The sequence below is a fragment of the Mus musculus genome, chromosome 3 (genome assembly GCF_000001635.26).
Source record: "Mus musculus strain C57BL/6J chromosome 3, GRCm38.p6 C57BL/6J".
In the NCBI taxonomy this organism is placed as follows: domain Eukaryota; kingdom Metazoa; phylum Chordata; class Mammalia; order Rodentia; family Muridae; genus Mus; species Mus musculus.
This window is the reverse complement of record NC_000069.6, coordinates 60,089,659-60,109,872: the sequence shown is the minus strand read 5'-3', so window position 1 is coordinate 60,109,872 and position 20,214 is coordinate 60,089,659.

Below are 20,214 nucleotides of genomic sequence, written 5' to 3'. Positions count from 1 at the left end.
ATGACTTCAAACAAAGGCAAAATCAATTGAAAGGCCACTGAACTATCTCAGGTACCAGGATAAGGGCTTTAACTAAGCAAAGGTCTGCAGAGGAGGAAAAATAAAGCATAAATAGAAGACGTAAATAGAAGAAAGCAATGGCCAGTTAGAAGCAGAAGAAAACAGATCTGACAGTTACAGCAAGAAATTAATTCCAAAATACCTTTCATATGACAATAATTTTATAATTTACATTTTGTTCATGTTAATCCATCTTTGCTCAACTATCAAACAGTCAACCTACACTTATAGATATTGTTATATAATACATACACGTGTGTAGGAGTATATAAGGTGCACTTATATAATAAGATACACTTATATAATATAGTTAATATTTGATACAGAAATGTCTGCCATTTGCCAAATGTCATTGCTTAAAATTCTGGAAATTTCCTGAGGAAAGTCTATTTAAAGTAATTGTGAACAGAATAATTACATTAAATTCTAATTTAATATCTGTAATTCTAATTAACCCATCAAAGATTTTATTCTGTGCTATGGGAATGTAGATGAATTTTAAGCTGCAGTGTCATAGTCATCAGACAGGTGGAGATAACCCAAAGAAAGTGGTCCAAAATTTGTCAGTTTTCTAAATATGGTACGTGAATGTTCATTGATTCAGTGTTTAGATGCTGAATTATCTCTAGACAGTACCTACTTGGAAAATGAGCTTTTCCAGGAACCAGTTTAGTTTTATGTAAGTGTCCTCTGTAGAGTGTCTTCCTGCTATCTCTGACATGTTCCCTCCCTACACTGCTGACACCATTGCCCTCAGCATAGAGGGAGATCTTCTGAAGAGATGCCAGCTGTAGCCTCTGCCTGTGTCTTAGGCAGCAGGTTTGCAAGCCACATGCCACTCATGATGATTTCCTTGAAGCTTGGGGTGGAGTAGTCAGACTTCTAAGGGAAGTGTCCTGTATTCTGGAGCTTACTTCTATCATGATGCTGTCATCTGCACCTCTCAACTCCCTACCTAAGACTCTAGTCTCAGCAGTTTCTTTCCCCTAGACTCAGGGCTGTTTAATACGGTCAGTATTTTTTTTAAAAAAAAAATAGTCCCGAGAAAGCCTAAAGATACCAATAATTTGTCTGCCACCTTGGCATTGTGAGGTCACCCCACTGCATCACTCGAAAGGGATTTTCCTTCCACACTTGTCCTAGGGCACCTGAGCCTACCATCAGCACAACACATAGAATTTGTCTTTTCCAGCAAACCTGTGCATGCAACAAATACAGACACTCCATGCTCACTGTGAGGTATGGTGCTGTCAGAGCCATCTGACAACTGTGAGGATTCATGCAGGTGTGTGGTCCCCATTTGCTGTTGAGAAACTCCCACCCCCACCCTGACACATGCATCTTAAGTATATCTGCTGGCTTCACTGCTGAAATCTCTGGCAGTTAATGGAAAGCTAAGCTTTTGATCATGGACTATCAAATATCAGATTCCGAGTGGTTAATAAGTTGTTTTATTTTATTTTATTATTGTTTTTAGATTATGTCTCTCTTGAAAATTCCAAGGCAACATCAGTGTTCGAGCTGTAATTCTTAGGCAACGAAAATAAGGACATTTTGTTTAAAAGTGGTTTTGTATCTTAACTAAACACCTTAGTCAACTGGACAATTTTTATTGAACAGGTTACTTGAATTAGAATCCCTGAATTCTAGTAACACTTTGGGCGATTCTCAAGAGTCTATTTTTCCAGAAACAACTATTGTAGAGATTAAAATGGATTTTCAGAGTGACCCCGAAGCAGGTCATCCTTCTGTCACAAATGTCAGTCACATCTACCCACCATCAGAGGAAGTGCCCACCAAATTCTCAAGAGTCATATCAGTGAGGCCCTGAGAGTAATCTTTGACACTTAACCTCAACTGAATTAGAAGCTTCAATACTTCTCCAAAAGAAAGAGTGGAGTCAGCAGATAAAGGCCCCACGCTTCTAAGTATGAAACTCCACCAGCCATGTGATAGACACAACAGATAAAGATAATACCTTCGCTCTATCAAAATCCATTTGGACCAACATACATTTCTTTCATGATTGAAAGGTGGTTACTATGGCAGCATGACTTTGTAACCTTCTCCCACAAAGGGCAAACCATCACAGGGTTGTGCTCATCTTTGCATCACTTTCCAGCCCATCTCTTTCTTAGAGAATGCATTGAATATCTTCACTGGAGATTGACATTCAGAGTTTGCCTGAGTTCTCATGGTGCCCAACATTCTAAACTCAGACTTTCATCTTATACTCTTAAAAACCACTTGCTGAAATATGTCAGGAATGGCTTATTTGGATATTTAGATATCTGTATTTACCATGGGGATGTATGTAGTCATATTCAGTTACTAGAAAAGGTTGACTGGATACTGATATCAGTTTTCCATGCTTTGAGGACCACATTCTTCTGTATGTATATATATATATGTATGTGTATGTGTATGTATATGTATATATGTATATAAAATGCTGCTTCATACTACTATCCATAGATAAATGGGATTCACTTACTTGTCTAGCCTTTGGTCTCTGATGTTCCATGGATACTGTGCCTTCACAGGAGATAGGTACATGTTTTTTGAGCATCCATCATGAGCTGTGGAACCTTCATGTATTTTCCAACTGACTCTTTCAAACACTCTGCATCTAAACTATTTGAATATTTCCTTACCTACATATGCAAAAACCAAAATTTTGTGCCGCAGACCCTCTGGATCCCTTTGTCTGCTTGGAACAGGTCTCTGGGGCAGGTGGGCAAAGTGTCGGAAGAAATGACAGACAGACCAACAGGAGAGATTGTGTAGAATCTGGATGTATTCCTTCGGGTCGAGCATCAAACTTTTTATACTAAAGAAATAACAAGAAACCAGGCAAAATACAATCCACCAAGTTACAGTGACACAATACAAAAGGAATGAATACATTAAAAGAAGGTGGGGATCAGGCTGCTGCTGCAAAAGAAGGGGGCCAGGTGTAAACTAGTCTATTGTTAAACCCACCATCAGGGGTTCTGCACTAGCAGACCTTATCAAGAATACTGCAATACCCCCAACACCCTATTTCCTGGGTCTAAAGAAGAATATACCAACTTGCTTCTAATGTGAAGCTCTATACCTAGCTGTAGAGAAGATCTCTGTCTCAGTGGGATTCCCTAGCTCTATTGTTCCCTAGTTTGGGTGAGAATTGCTACTGTCCTTGGTAAGTATTTTGTAGACCAGCTCTGAGCTACTGTCTTTGTAATGCTTAATTAGTAACTGAATAGGTAACTTCCTTTCTATAGTCCTGCCGGATTTCAAGCTCAGATTTCAAGCTTGCAGGCTACTGGGACCTTGGAACACTATAACAGAATTTAATCTTAAAAGGCATTTATAATAAAATATTAAAAGAGAGCTCATAGATCCATACACCAGGCTAATGCGGCAATAGAGTATGAGTATATGGTTAAACGAGAATGCCAAAACTCCTGGAGGTGAGCTTCCTTGAAACTCTTTTCCTTGTTGAGTGCTTGCAGACTTTCAGCCTGTCAAGCAGACCCCACCAGAGAGTGTGGCAAATTTGACCTTGGTATAGTTTTTGAACTTATTTTTTCTGAAATGGATTCACTCAGTCAGATATATAATCTCAAATTTCTGGGTAGCCATTTAGATCACTATATTTGAATACTCTTCCAAACATGTAGGGGGTTAAACCCCTCCCCCAAGAATGCTTCTTTAGTACTCTATATTTTGCAATTTATTTTATTTTTATATGAATCTGTGTTGCCATATGTTGGTTCACAACCTCCAGGGGTATCAGATCCCTTGAAACTGGAATTACAGGTGGCTGTGAGACATCATATGGGTTCTAATAATCAAACTTAAGTCCTTTTTCAGAGCATTAAGTGTTCTAAGCCACTGGACCATCTCTCCAGGCCTTCAGTGCTCTATACTTTAAACTGACATTGTGTTCTCTGCCAATCATTTAAAGGCATGTACTGCTATTTTTGCCTTCCTTATTTAGCATTTTACCGCAAGAACATCATTTGAAAGACAAAACATTCTTTTAGGGTACTAAATATTTTTTTATCTATTTCAGCTGAAGAAATGAGATTATAGGATATCTCAAAATTAGACTATTGAACCCTCAAGATTTATTGAAGGAGAGGGAAATGGAATGGAATAACTAAGTATGTTATATTTTAAAACCTAGTTCTCTAAGATATAAAGTTCAAAGGGAGAATTCACAAATTGATATATGCAAAAGAGACTAGATTCTTGATAAAATGTGGTTGTTACAAGTTCTTTGTTAGCCTCCTCAATTTATCTAACAGAATAAATAAAATTAATACTAGTATACTATTATATTTTTTTAGTAAAATAATATGGAAATACAAGTCTCTATCTGTAATTAACATTTCACAGGTACAGAAATTTCTCTGCTATAACATAAGCATTTTATTTTATATCTTAACAATTTATATACAATGGAAGACAATTCTGTGGCTTGATGATGAAATTTCCTATTTTGTCTAAGATACTTTACTGAAGTCAATATTACTTGCAAATAACTGTTCTGTGCCACAGACCACCCCAGTCAGATATGGGAGTCCCTACAATGAGGGTCTTTGAAGTCTGGTGGGTAAGGATTTGGCAGTTTCAAACAAAAAGAAACACAGAAGCAGTTTGAATCGGAGTGTATTTTACAGCTCTTAAACAGTGGTTTTCATACATTGAAAAAAATGTTACAACCATTAGAAGATTGTTCAGTGAAGCAATCACGAATACCATCATTATCATTTGGCACAGTAAAGCACAAAAATCAAGCAAACATTACAACTCTGAAAAGATGTATTCAGTGAATCACAAACAGAACAGGTAACACCATTATTAATAGAAATCAACCAAGCGTTACAACTCTGAAAGAATGTATTCAGTGGGGCCATAGTCCAAAGCTAGTGGCATATTTCCAAGAGCAGGTTAATAAATCTTTATGGTCAATTATTGTTTAACATTGAATGTCTGATTTTTTTTTTTATAAATCTTCAATGAGTACATTTAAACTATTTTAATTCTTTTTATTTAAGGCTTTCTTTACCATATACCAAATCCCATCTTTGATGACACACACTGTAGCCATGTGAAATTTTATTGTTGGGAAGGTTTTTATCATAATACTACTATATAGTTTTGTAAATGATTTATAAAGTAAATTGTTGGTTTCCCCAGAAACAACCTCCAGGGGTATCAGATCCCTTGAAACTGGTCATTTTAGTCACCCCATCTCAAGGGACATTGTTTCTTTATCCATTATTCTCACTTAAGATCTTGGCCTAGGATACCAGGAACATGTAAATAGAAAAGGAATAAGAGAAAACAAACAGATAAATTGCTATGACAATGACGGCTCAATATTTTACTCTGGACAAGAGTTCCACAACAGGTTCCAGGAGGCCTCCTTTTGAAGTTTTCACCTCATCACTTCTAGGCCTTTTGGCTAAGATGAAGTGTGAAGTTTTCACCTCAGTTTGTGGAACTTATCACACAGATTGTATGGGGTTGGTGTGACAAATCTGAACTGAAATATAAACTGCTAGAGTGTGATATTTCCAGAAAGACACATCATTTTCTTCTTCTAATAAGTAATAATGAATAGCAGAGGAGATATGCATAGACAAAAATAATTAGCCTTTGGGAGTTTCTGTGAGAGAACCTTAAGGTCAAAGTGTAGGAAAAATAAAGATTTGGCTATTGGCTCAGTCAATATTTTTCTTTTAAACAGAAAAGATAGAAAGTCTCAACTAAGCAAGACTAGATATTGGATAGTTGGTAATGCATAAGAAGATATTTCTTTTCCTCTCACAGATAATGATATGTTTTATAGCTGCTAATGTGTGAGGATTAAAGAACAGGATATAAAATCAACCCTGTTCATAGAGTAGAATCTCCAAGATAACATTGGGTAGCTACAGTCTTGTTTCTCACTTAGGACAAGTTTGCCACCACAATCCCTCCACCTTTTGAAATGATTGGATCCATGTTCTGGTTGTCTTGCCTTGGATGAGAGGTGCTTCTGACATCCAGGAGCTTAAGGCAGAGAATGCTGCTCAGTATTTGCAATGAGTAGAATATCTCCTCACCTACTATGGAACAGTTTGTTGACCTGAAATATCCACAGCCAAGATTTGTAAGTACTTGGTTGTAAGTAGTTGTATTCAAATACTTTTTTTTTTTTTTTTTTGCTTAGTGGACCAGAAGAAAACTTCTTTTCTTTTCTTTTTTTAGAAGTATACCATTATGCTCTATGTGACCTACAAAGTAGAAGCTAAATTTGCTACATACTCCAGAAACCAGAATTAATCATCAGACTTAATTTTAGTTAATGGAAATGAACAGGAGTTAATGTTTGCTTTATTGATTTTAAGAGAGGAAATACATAGTATTCTTTGTCTCTCATGGTTCAAATTATGACCTAGAATCAGTGGTACCTGTACTTGAAAATATGAATAAAAGTCACTTGGTGTGGTCTATAAATTGAATGGAAATGGAAGAAACCTATGTCCTCGCATGTTCCCTTGGAGCAGAGTCGCCTACTTGCACTGCCCTGTCTGCTTCCTGCTGGACTACTTTGAACCAAAGCTTTTTATTTGAAGGGGATGGGCACGTTTGTTACGTCCGTTTTACTGCTATTAATATAAACCAGATACAATTTTGCTCTTCAGAATGACAATGGGAGTAAGTAGCATTACAGGAGACAGACAGCAAACTCACACAGTTTAGAACATTCAACACAAAGTTAAGAAAGACTGATCAGTACAGAATGCTGACAAACAGAATGAAACAGGCAACATTCCGAAGGAGAACCCATCAGCCACTGTTACTTATCTTTGCAGCAGCCAGAGCAGCCAGAAATAATACAAACTTGGGTGGGAAGGGAGAGGGATGGGGTGGGAAGGCAGGGAGAGAGGGAAGGAGGGGGAGGGGGAGGGGAGGGTTAGGGGGAGGGGGAGAGGGAGAGGGAGAATACCAAGCACTCTATGCTCAAATCCTGGTGATGCAGAAACAAAATCAACATGCAGCACATATAAATATAAAATAAAATAACATACAGGTACTCACTAAAATTTAGTACACTATTTAAATCTATGTCTGCAAATTGAGGCTCTGTCCCAAAAACATCAGAAGAGTGATTACAATTATATTTAAAAACTCAAAGAAGTCTTGGATATGTTCTAGGAAAATGAAAGCAAAGGGTTGAGTAACATAAGGAAATCAATACAAGATAGAAAAACACATTTTTTAAAAAAGATTATTTTTATTAAGAAACATAGTTTGAACAAAATGTTGTGCCACTTAACTCATAGTCATTGAAAATATTCAATTTGCTTTTCATAACTAGTGTTATGTATTTAATTTTTTTAAATTTTTATAAAATTTAGAATACACTCCATATTCCACTCCCCATCCCTCCCACCACCGATCCATCCTTTGAATGCTCTACATCCCACACCTCCTCCTCAACCCCTGTCTCCCTGTGGATGCCTCCAACCTCCACCCCACCTGACCTCTAAACTCCTTGGGGCCCCCTGTCTCTTGAGGGTTAGGTGCATCATCTCTGAATGAACACAGACCTAGAAGTCCTCTACTGTTTGTGTGTTGGGGGCCTCATATCAGCTGGTGTCTGCTGTCTGTTTGGTGATCCAGTGTTTGACAGATCTTGGGGGGTCCAGATTAATTGAGACTGCTGGTCTTCCTACAGGAATGCTCTTCTCCCATTCCCTCGGCTTCTTTCAGCCTTCCCTTATTCAACAACAGAAGCCAGCTGCTTCTGTCCATTGGTTGGGTGCACATGTTTGCATCTAACTCTTTCCACTGCTTGCTGGATCTTTTGGAGGATAGTCATGATACATCCCTTTTTGGAAGTGCTCCATACCCTCAGTAATAGTGTCAGGCCTTGAGATCTCCTCTTGAGCTGGATCCTATTTGGGCCTGTCGCTGGATTTTGTTTTCTTCAGGAAAGAAGACAGGGTTGCTGAATAAAAGGTAAAATGAAATATGCTAAAAAAAAAATCCCTCAGTAAAGCAATAAATGTCCCAGTGCAAAGTTTCACCTATAGCATGGGTCATGTGAAAAACAAAGTATAGATGCTTGGAGATAAGGTGGGGGTTTGAGTTACAAGATAAAGATCAGCCCAAATATAGAAAGGAATGAACAGAACATGGGAAAACTGTGGGGTACTTCAAGCCCTAATATTCTATTATGGGGAAAAAAGAAGAAAAGAAAAGAAAAGAAAAGAAAAGAAAAGAAAAGAAAAGGAAAGGAAAGGAAAGGAAAGAAAAGAAAAGAAAAGAAAAGAAAAGAAAAGAAAAGAAAAGAAAAGAAAAGAAAAGAAAAGAGAAAAATGGCATGCCAAAGTCAGAGAAAATATTTTCAATAAAATCAAATAAGAAAAATTTCAAAACCTAGAGAAAGAGATGGCCATTCAAGTACAAGAGACCTGCAAACACTCAATAAACAGGACTAGAAAAGAAACTCTCTATGATATATTGACATATTACAGTGAAAACACTGAAAGCCATTTGGTATCAGAAAACTAATTGGTGTGCTCCTCCCTGGGAACGAGTGTTTGTGTGTGTGTGTGTGTGTGATATGAAAGATGAGGCCATGAATTTGAAAGAGAGCAAAGAGGGGTATATGAGAGGACTTTCAGGGAGATAAAGGAAGGGGGAATGATGTAATTATAATTTTAAAATATAGAAGAAATTAAAAAGGAAATGAGAGAATGGTCTATAGCCATTGCTTTTGGCTGTTCACCATAACTAGATGGGTAAACAGAGAAACAATCTTGAACTAATCAGGATATTCTTTCTCTGATGGCTAGGTTTCCCAGTATAGATGGTGCTATTCAGGCTGCTTGGGAATAAAAGCCATCAGTTGTCTTACCCAGCACTGGATATTGCATGCAGAAATACTCACTTTCCAAGAGAAATGTGGCTATTGGTACAATAGTGGCAAAATATTTATTGGGGTAGCCAAAAGTCCTCTTGGATAGATTTGAAGCTTATTCTGCAGGACAAAATTTATTCTTGGTCATGGCCAAAAGCCATGACCATAAGGATTATATGCTATGAAGAAGGCCAGGAGGAAAAGTGCTACTTTTCTAAATGGTCATATTGTTAAGCTGCCTTGTAAATATGCATGGTTTGGACCACATATTTGCACTGTTCTCAACCTTGAACTGCAAACCTTCTTATTACAGTGGGTAATTGTTAATGCGGAGACTCATACTATTCAAAGTATATAGAATGAATGACTGAGTGCTCAGATGCTGGTGGGGCATCTCTAATAACCTGAACCTAGTGGGTTAAAAATAAACAAATGCATGCATAAATAAGACATGATGTTAGCATGGGGCTGATTGGGAGATTCCAGAGTGAGTTAGGATAGGAGGATAGAGATGGATATGATCAAGACACAGTGTATATACATTCATGACAGTTTTGAAGACTAAATTGAAATGTTATTTAAAAACTCATGAGCCAGGAATTTCAAAAGTCGAGCATCATAACATCTGAGGCTTTGAGATCTCCAAGACTGTTTGAGCTACAAAAAAGTTATCCTCCAGAGGATGCTGAACATAGATCCTTAAGGGTAGGCAAAAGTGCACGCTGATATGAGAATGTTCTATACATAAAAGGGAAGGAGGGATTATCACAAGGGGAAGATTATCTTAGGGGGATTATTGTTAGCATTAAAATGATGATGATAACCAACCATCTGGATGGTAAAATGAAGACTCCTGTTGGATTTGCAGAGAATTTAGAATGAAAGAGACAACTTTCCTATGAAACCTGATTTAGTACAAGCCTGAAAGTTTCACCTACTTATTCATCATGTTTAAAAGCCTCTAACTATAGAGGAGTAGAAGCAGACTATTACATCAGAAGTGATGAAATGTCCCTAATTCCTCATAGTTTTGCACTAGCAAACATCTTCAGAAAGTTGTCTTCCGTCTCTTGTAAGACTATGCCAGGGCCTGGCAAACACAGAAGTGGATGCTCACAGTCAGCTATTGGATGGATCACAGGGTCCCCAGAGGAGGAGCTAGAGAAAGTACCCAAGGAGCTAAAGGGGTCTGCAACCCTATAGGTGGAACAATAATATGAACTAACCAGTATCCCCCAGAGCTCTTGACTCTAGCTGCTTATGTATCAGAAGATGGCCTAGTCAGCCATCAGTGGAAAGAGAGGCCCATTGGTCATGCAAACTTTATGTGCCTCAGTACAGGGGAATGCCAGGGCCAAGAAGTAGGAGTGGGTGGGTGGGGGAAAGGGTGGGGGAGGGTGTGGGGGACTTTTGGGATAGAACTAGAAATGTAAATGAAATAAATACCTAATTAAAAAAATCAGGGACTAGGGAAAGAAAAAGAAAAAAAAAAAGAAAGTTGTCTTCCACTGGAGTGGTGGTGCATAACTTTAGTTACAACACTCACAAAGCAGAGACAGGAGGATCTCTAGGAATCCAAGGTTAACTTTCTTTACATAGTAAGTTTCAGAATGTCCAGGACTAATAAGAAGCTTTCACAGGTCTGCTCAGCTGCATTCTTGAAATCAGCCACTGTCACCTATGCGCAGCAACTGAGAAATTGAATTAAAACATTATAGTTCAGTCGTGAAGTTTTCACATGTAAGTAAACATCAGATAGCAAAAGTAATGCAGAACCTTCTACCAAAAATGTACGAGACTGAATATTTGCCTTGCCTTTGTTGGATCTTCAGAAACTGAAGATTTAAGCATGCACCCTTTAGTACAGATCTACACTTTAGGACAGTTCTCTCTTCAAATAGTATTCTTCCCTATTTCTAGGTAGTAAGACAAAAAGTTAAGATAAGATACCCAGGAGCCCAGGTCTGGGGTTGCCCTTGGGTTTTGGGCTCATCCCCAAGCAGTAGCTAAGACTATCTCAACTTTGAGCCTAAGAGTAGAGAATTAAGCCTCATTCTTTATTAGTCCTGTCTGGCTAGATACAGGCCCTGCTCTGGCATTAGGGTGAGATTTAGTCTGGGACTGGGGCAAAGGCTAAGTCAACTGAAACTGGGCTTGGGGTGGAGAGTTGGGATGGGGCTGGATCTGAGCCTGTGAGTCTCCAAGGCAACAAGGAAGTCAAGGGTGCTCTTCATATGTGGAACCTTGTTCCTTACCGAACTGAGAAAACCTAACAAAACAGTTCTGTACTTTACTTTTCAAGTGGTATGTGTGTGTGTGTGTGTGTGTGTGTGTGTGTGTGTGTGTATGTCTAGCTCAAGATAAATGTACAGTTTTGAGGCAACTTCTTAGTCTCATTTAAGACAAAATGTTCTCTGCCAGTCTGTTGATTTTCAAAGAATGCAAATGGATTTTAATACTGAAGTGGAACATTTGCAAGGAAGGAAAAACTGTTGTTATATATGCATATAATTCAGGTTTTATTTGTATTTCACTTTGAATAACATTGCCTGTGACATTACTTCATCTTTAGGAACAGAGATCCTAGAAAAATTGTTTAACTACATTTTATATTTCTATCATGTTCTTTCATAATATTTGTCACTCTAACCTAGAATAATTTAATTTTTTGCTAACTTTATTTTCATTTTATGGAGACACAATCTCACTGTATAACTATGGCTTGCTTAGAAGTCACATTGCATATACTCTTATCAGGTCGGCCTCAAATTCATGCTCTCCCCCTGCCTCTAGCTTCTCCTGTAAGCATTACATGCACAGTCCACCTGTTCAACTTCAGTTGAAACTTTTTTGATCATTTTTGATTTCCTATTTTTGCATATGGAAATAACATGTTTAGTAGTCCTGAGTAAACATATCCAGGAAGCTCAGGGTCATGAGAAAGTCATGACTCATGACACTGAAGAGTTAATACCACTGTGAAATTCAATAATGACATCATTAAAAATATATTATTGCCAAAATCACTTAAAGAGTTTTATTTTAGTGTGTGTGTGTGTGTGTGTGTGTGTGTGGATGTGTGTCTCAAAGAAGGTCAGAGGCATAGGATCCAGTGGAGCTGGAATTACAGGCAGTTGCAAGTGTCCTGACAGATGCTGGGGACCAAAGTTCTCTGTAAGAGCAACACATGATCTTAACCACTAAGCCATACCACTAGCCCTTCATAGCACATTTTGCTTAAATGCTGATAGAAAATTTTATTGAAGTTACTCATTAACACTGTACTTAGTCTGGATAGCATAGTTATGATGATAGTCCTAGCTGCTGTTCTCCGGGATTGTGAATTCTGCAACGAGTCCCAGGACCTTGACCTTTCATGAAAGAACTAAGGATTCTAATTTCTGCTTTTTTAAATAATTGTCACTATGTCACTTGTGCATAGTAACCCATTAAATTAACTAGGCTAGGATTTAATTATCACATGCAAAATACTAAAGAATGATCAAAGGGAAATGTCTGACTTAAGAACTATCAGGTGTTATTAAGAAGTAGGAGAGATGAACTGTGTGGTTTCAGAGTTAGATTGACACAGAGATCCATCTGAAAGTGAATTGGTGTAAGTTCTCTGATGTCATGATAATAAAACCAGAAACGAACTACTTCCTACAATATCACACCATCTGTGTTCTCCCTTCAGAGTTTTGTAATTCTGATAATTCTCAGAGGTATGGATTTGCACAATACATAGTGCGAAGAATCCTCAGGGGAGTGATGCAGCAGGGTAAAGCCTGAGCCTGAGCCAGAGACACCTCCTAGCCCAACAGCCTAGTCACTACATGACAAACGACTATTGCTTAGTGTAGTGGGTTGGTTTGGTGCTGCTATGCATTCAAATGCTAAATTCTGTACCCCAAGATCTGGTTGCTCAAAGACAAGGAGGATCATCACATGTACCAGCTTTGTTGTATAAACCTTGCACCCTAGTTATCCATGATTGGTTCATAAAGATGCTACAGCCTTGGCTGAGCAGAAGAAAGGGGGTGGAGTGGGATTCCCAACCTTAGGTCTTAGGCAGGGGCAGTGAGAATACAGGGGAAGAATGAAGCCACTGTGGGGTAGGTGGATCATGATGGCATGGCCACTAGGGCTGTCCTGTTGGAGAAGGAGAGGCCCAAGCAGAATATGACAAGTGATATCTCAGAATTACTGACAGGAAGTAGACAAAATAGCTTAGGAGGTTGATATCTGCCCAGCTCTATAAGGTGTATTATAAACATAAAAGTGTTGTGCCTTTTATTTGTGAATTAAATGATCTAAGGTAGGGTAAAATTCCCCAAATAATATTTAGCACAACAGTACAGATCCCCCTTTGTTCATGAATAGATTAAAGTACATATTTTTATGAGCTACTATTTCAAGATGGGCTCTAATTTTAGGTTTCAAGATTTTCACGGGGACATTTGAAGTAATAAATGTATTGGATTTTACAGAGTGCTCTCCTTATTTTATTCAAAGTTTTCTTAGTCAGGATTACTATTGCCATGATAAAACACTATGACCAAGATCCACAAGGGAAGGAAAGGGTTTGCTTATTTGGCTTACACTTCCATGCCACTGTTTATTGCTGAAGGAAGACAGGACAGGAACTCAAACAGGGCAAGAACCAGGAAGAAGGAGCTGATGCAGAGGCCACGGAGGGGAGCTGTCTTCTTGACTGCTCTTTGCTTTGTTATAGAATTCAAGACCACTAGATGAGGCAAAGGACCACCTGTGTCTGGGTCCTACCACATTAATCACTAATTAGGAAAATGTCCTACAGGCTTGTCTATGGCTTCTCTATTAGACATTTTCTCAACTGAAGCTCATCCCTCTCTGATGACTTTAGCTTGCATCAAGTAGATGTAAAATTATCCAGTACAATAGTGCTAATTGCATTAGCTTTGTTATATACTATCTCCTTTAAGTTAACTCTGAGGTAAAATGCACCTCGTATATACTCAAAGATTCAATCCAGTATCATCAAGGTAGGAGAATGATAGTATCCATACAGACATGATGCAGGAGACGCTGAGAGGTCTACATCTTCATCTAAAGGCTGCTAGAATACTGGCTTCCAGGCAGCTAGGATGAGGGTATTAAAGCCCACACCCACAGTGACACACCTACTCCAGCAAGGACACACTTACTCTAACAGGGCCACAACTTCGAATAGTGCCACTCCCTGGGCCGAGCATACATAAACCATCACACTTGGGATGTAATTTACAATAATATAGGTGCTATTACAGAAGAAAATGAAATCTCAGGGCTATAGAGATGACTCAGCAGTTAAGATCACCAAGTATTCATCCAGAAGGCCTAGGTTCAATTCCTATTATCCATATATCCACTAAGAAAAGAGTCAGTAAAGCCAATTCTACGGCATCTAATACCTTCTTCTGGCCTCCATGAACACTGCATGCACACGAAGCACAGGCATGTAGGCAAATCCCCTATAAACATAACATAAAATAAAACCTTAAGAAAATGTCTCCATGAGCTACATATTGAGGCTACATCAAATAGATATTGAAAGGTAACTTTGTTGTTTATTTAATGTGGTACATTTATTCCCCAATTGCAGGGACCCAAAGACCATCCAAGAGCCAATTCTGACGCAAACCCACAGGGCCTTTTATTACAAGCTAGTAAGCAAGGTCTCTGATCATCCCTTTGTAGGATGTCAGAGTGAAAGCCGCAAGTCTGGGGGTGTAGGGTATTTATTGTAATTACAGCAAGTTTGGGGGATTTCTATATGGGTCATCAAGTTATTATTTTAAAAACTGCACTTCTGGCATAATCTGCAGAAAATGAACATGGTCAAAACCACCTGACAAATAGGGTGATAAAGTTATCTATTCTCTGCAGGATGTCTTAGTTTATCTCCATGTACCTTAACCCTGCTGTTGTATCCTGACTGGCTGTTGCAGGGGGTGGGGAGTTGTCATAGAATGATTGCTCAAGTGAACTTTGTGATTTTCTTCCCCGAATTGGAGTTTAGACCCTGGATTCACACAAAATGGAATTTCTGCACAAACAAGTTTGGTTTTGCCTTACAGTACTGTAGATTGAACCTAGGATCTTATGAATGCCAACAGTATTGTTTTACTAATACTACTGCTGCTGTTGCTGCTACTATTAATATTATTACCTTACTATTATTTTTATTTTTTTCTAAAATAAAAAAATTAAAGCTTTTTAGATTATTAGAAAACTAATACAGACTTCTGTCTGGTTCAAATTCTTGAGATTGGACAAAGGCCAGCATTTTTCAAGATCTTATGAAGCCAAGTCTCCTCTACCAATGGAGGAATTGCCTTTGGCAGAAAGGACAAATAGCTATCTGTGGCATCTACTAGCATACCAAAGCACATGCAGGTCTCCTTAGTATCACAAATTCCTGCTACCCATTTTGGAGTTCCTGCTAGCATCCTGGCTTTTCTCACATGGTTCCTTATTTTAACCCTCTCCAGTTCACGTTTTTTTTTTTTTTTTTTTTTTTTTCTTCCCAGCTAAGCATTACTCCTCTAATCCTGCTATGTTTTCCTCTCCTAGTCCTCTCTTTATGCCTCCCTTTGGCTCTCAACCTCAATCCTCTCTTTGTCTCCTTCTCTCACTATCTCACACTCTCTTATCATGGCCAACTCCAGTCTGCTGGCCATGGTCAGTCTAGTATTTCCTCTCTCTGCTTTAGACTCTTCCAGATAGCTCTCGATGTACTATCTCATATCTATAACAAAAACCTGTTTAACCATACCTTGAAACAACCATGTTGTCAGTCTAGACATTTGGTGCTGAGACCCTCAGTCATATAATGTCATTGTTCCTTTGTTACTTCTAGTCCATAAAATTCTAAACAAATATTTGTTTAATTTTCTAATATTTATTTGTAGTTAAGCAGTTAAATGCCATCTTAGGAAAGATATTGGTCATAAATGAGATGATTTCTTGGAAATGAGGTAGTTTTTGAATTGTGAAAGTCTGTTGAAATTTTAAATGTTGAAAAAAAAACCCAGGAAAACAAATAACAAAACAAAATAAAACAAAACAAAACAAAAGTTAAAACCAAAACCAAAAACTTTTTGAGAATTTTTTAAGTAAAACATCCTACCAATTCAAGTGAATTATTTTCCAATGAAGCCATTTATGTTCAAAGGTCAAACGTAAATCAACTTCCTTCTCAAACTCAACATAATCTAATTGCTATCTAATTTAAAAATGTTTTCATTTTGTTCTCAAGGTGAATCACTCACGTGTCCTTAGTGATACGATAATATAAGAAATATTTATCTGTTCATTTTACATATCTAAAATTTAATGTTATTCATCAGTTAGAATGCTGTTTTTTAATTGAAATTTTTACAAATTTCATATGTAAGTACAATATTTACATTATTTCTGTGCTTCCAGCTACCCTGTCCAATTCCTTTAACATACCTTCTCAGTCTGAAGTTAAATATGTTTTGTATTTTTATTGTTACACACATTATATATGCATATATGCACGCACGTGTGTGTGTGTGTGTGTGTGTGTGTGTGTATGTGTGTGTGTGTGTATGTATGTGTGTATGTGTGCGTGCGAGAGAGAGTGTGTGTGTGTGTAATCTAAATAGTCCATTTAGTGTTGCTTTTAAGTATACATATTTAGGTCTAACCACTTCATATTAGGTAACCTATCAGGGGCCTTCCATTCTTGATGGCCATTGATTGCTTGAAGCTCCCCAGTAGTAGACATTCAAATGTTTTAATTATCTGTACTGACCTGTTGACTGTTGTTGTCATTATCTGGATCTTGTTTAGTTAGTCAACCGTGAAAGGCATACCACATGCAAAAGTCAAATATGAGTCTGGGTTTTCTAGGAGAAAGAACAAGGACACGGAAAAGTGGATTGGAGGCTGTTATCTCCAAATAATGGCAATAGAGAAAGTGGGACAGCCAGGGACAAGATGATGTCTGATAAAATAATTACCTAACCATTCAGTAAGTTTTATTTTCTTTCTTGCTTAAAACTTCCTTAAATCCTTTCTAAAATGTTCTGATCTAAAAATCCTTCAAGGGTCCATATGTGCTGCCGTACAAGTTGCTCAGCTTTCGAATGAGAAGATTCTCTTCTCCCAAGGACATCATTGATGCTGTCTGAAGCTGCACACTAGTGGGATCATTCCTGTATCAGATTTGTCCCATTTTTCTCACACAGGCTGCATATCCCAGCTTCACTCAATACTCTGGCCATGACAGATTTCCAAAGGATTTACATTATCCTCAAATTCACAATGATCCAGGATTATGTCACTTTTTCCATGAGATTCTAGTCATCTTGGTACATTTCTCCAATTCGCTTATCCTATGATAGCCCTGTCTGTTCATGGGTATAATGAAAGGAAGTGTTGGTTATTTATTTATTTATTGATTGATTAATAAACAACAGAATATCTGGCACACATTAGATATCACTAAAGATATTTCTTTAAAAGTGGAATCATCACAGAACTGGTAAGTTGTAAAAAATTCTCCCTATCTACTAGAACATGATTTTTATCCTCATTTTGAATGAATTTAGAATGCAATTCCTTATCACTAGTTTATTTTATCTCATCAGCCCCTGTTATAGGGAGTTTAGTGAGCAAATGGGACACAGGGACAGAATGATTGTGTGACTAATATAACAGGACTGTCAGTTCCACAAATTTGTGAAAATGCTGGTTATAAAATGTCAATGAGTTTCCTCATTTTGTTGTGCCCACTCATAAACTCTAAAATCCTGTCCAAATATTAGTAGGAGGCCACAAATGCATGTGAATACATGTACCTTACTTGTTCTCTGACATATGGTCATGCTTTGGTGTCTGTCTGTTTGTTTGCTCATTTTCTTCCGATGCATTTGTATAGGTTCCCTTGGGGTTGTTGAGTTCTGACAAATTTCTTAGCCCCTAGATACATCTTCCCCTTTGTCCCAAATCCCAGATTCTCACAGGAACCACCACCGTCACCAGCGAGTATTATAAGCATCAACCACATTTCAAAATAACTTGCTGGTATTAGGTTTTGTGTGGGAAAATATTTTTTCTCTTTCACTGTTGGAAGATCTGGTAGTATACATGCTGGTTGTTTACAGAGTTATAGGACTTTTATTTCAACACTTTGCAATATTTGAAATAAATAACTCATCTGGAAACAGGTTTCATTTATCTCTTCCAATAATTGAAGGCATTAGTGTTGCTGACTCAGGCCAGAGGAAAAATCCACGTGACTGACGTTGTGTCTGATCTCAAGCACTGCTTCCCTGGATGAGATACAGCTGAGTTTGCCTGGGACCGTGCCTTGACTATGGCGACATTCTTTTTATCCTTCAGAGCACATGGAAGCCGCATGCTGCTTTCCCCAGTGGGAGAAGTAGTAAATGGTTAACCGTGGTCATGATTCCAAAAGTATCTGTTAGTCTTACAAAAATCTAAGAACTTTCTGACATAGTGTTTATCATCTCCTTTGTCATACATTTGAACACCGCAGGTAGCTTGTGCAACGTGTGAGATATGGCCACAGCTTCAGCAATGGCTTATCACGTCTAAGGATGAGTTCTCTCACTCGCCTTCACTGTGATCCACATTTTATACCTGGCCACAAGTGAACCAGAGTGAAGGCTTTTTAAACACATACGGTTGTACATTTAACTTAAAAAAACTTTCTATGGACATTTTAAGTTAACATTCTTTACATTAACTTCAAACTCAATTCTCAATGATTAAGTGTATGGCAAAAACTTGTATTTTTTTCAGGAAGTAAAATAATCTCTCATCAGATCAGATCAGCCCTTTCATATATTGACTATGACCCTCAATTAAAATAAATGAACAAAACCCTTGCTTTAGATCTCTAGAGATTAAAGGCAAGGGTGGTCACTTGGACATTTCACAGAAAAAAAAAATGTCATGGAGAATTCATGTGCTAGACCAGGATGACAGCATATTTTGGATCCAAAACAATCTAAGATTCAAAGTTACCTCTGGACTTATTTCTGGCAACATCTTTATGAAAGCTCTTAAGCCCTGTTTCATGGATACCACATGGGGGAGTGGAATGTACCAGGCCCAGTAAGTTTAAGTAACAAAGCCAGAAACTATGCACAGGATATTCCTTGCTTCATTTCTCCATGGGAATAATGCAAATGCATCACTATAGCAGTGTAGGGTGGCCCACGTGACATGAAACTCAAATGTGAAATAATTTACCATCTTTAGAAACCAGGTTTTAAAAAAAAAATCACCATTTTTCCTAACTAGAGATAATATCCCAGCAAATTCTCTAGCTTAAGCATGGAGTTACTTCCAATAGAACATAAACAAAGAAAATATCTAATGAAAATTAAATAAAATAAAGTAAACAAAAATAGGTCTTCTAATTAAGTATTATGTATCTGACGAGTGTATGGGAAAAGGTGGCTGTGGATTTTGCTGGAAATCTCACAAGAACGGGGCTTTCTGAGCCATATGGAAGTATTGCATCACTAAAGACCGAAGCTGTACACAGTTTGTAATTATTTAGGAAACAATCTTCTATTTTGACAGAGAATGTATTCTCAAGCTTCTTGTATCTTGTGAAAATGTCTTTTCTGATTTCCACCCTCTACAACAAAGTTCAAAACTATTAAATAATTTCGTATCTAGCCTATGTCATGGACTTGCTGTGATAAGAGGCTATTCTTGAACCCATTCTCATGTGGTCTTCAAGTCTTCTCTAAAACAATGACAGCAGATTTCACTGAGGTTAATCATATGATAATCTCCAAAGTCAATATTGCCACATATGATTGAAAATTGACATAAAAACATTATTCCTGCCGTTGTGGTGTGCTGAGTTTGTATAAGCTCATGGTCTCTGAAATTCAGCTATGCGACCCTAAGCAACCACTAAGCTCCACATTTCTGCTTCTGTTCCAGATTTCCTCCACTGGTTTTGCTGAGAGTTCATCAACTTCATATATGCAGAGTAGCCTGGCATGAGTGCAGAGCTGCTATTAGGTTAAATAGCTAGCATGAAATCTGGTGCCAGAAATGTCTTTCCCTCTAAGGTTCTAAAAAATAAGGTTCTCATAGAAACCTAAAACATAGAAAACGAATAGAACTCCTGGTTTGTAACTAATAGCATAGATTAGGAAGTAGACTTGACTCAACAACCAGAGTAGAGTTTTTACACTGTTTTGCACCTGTGA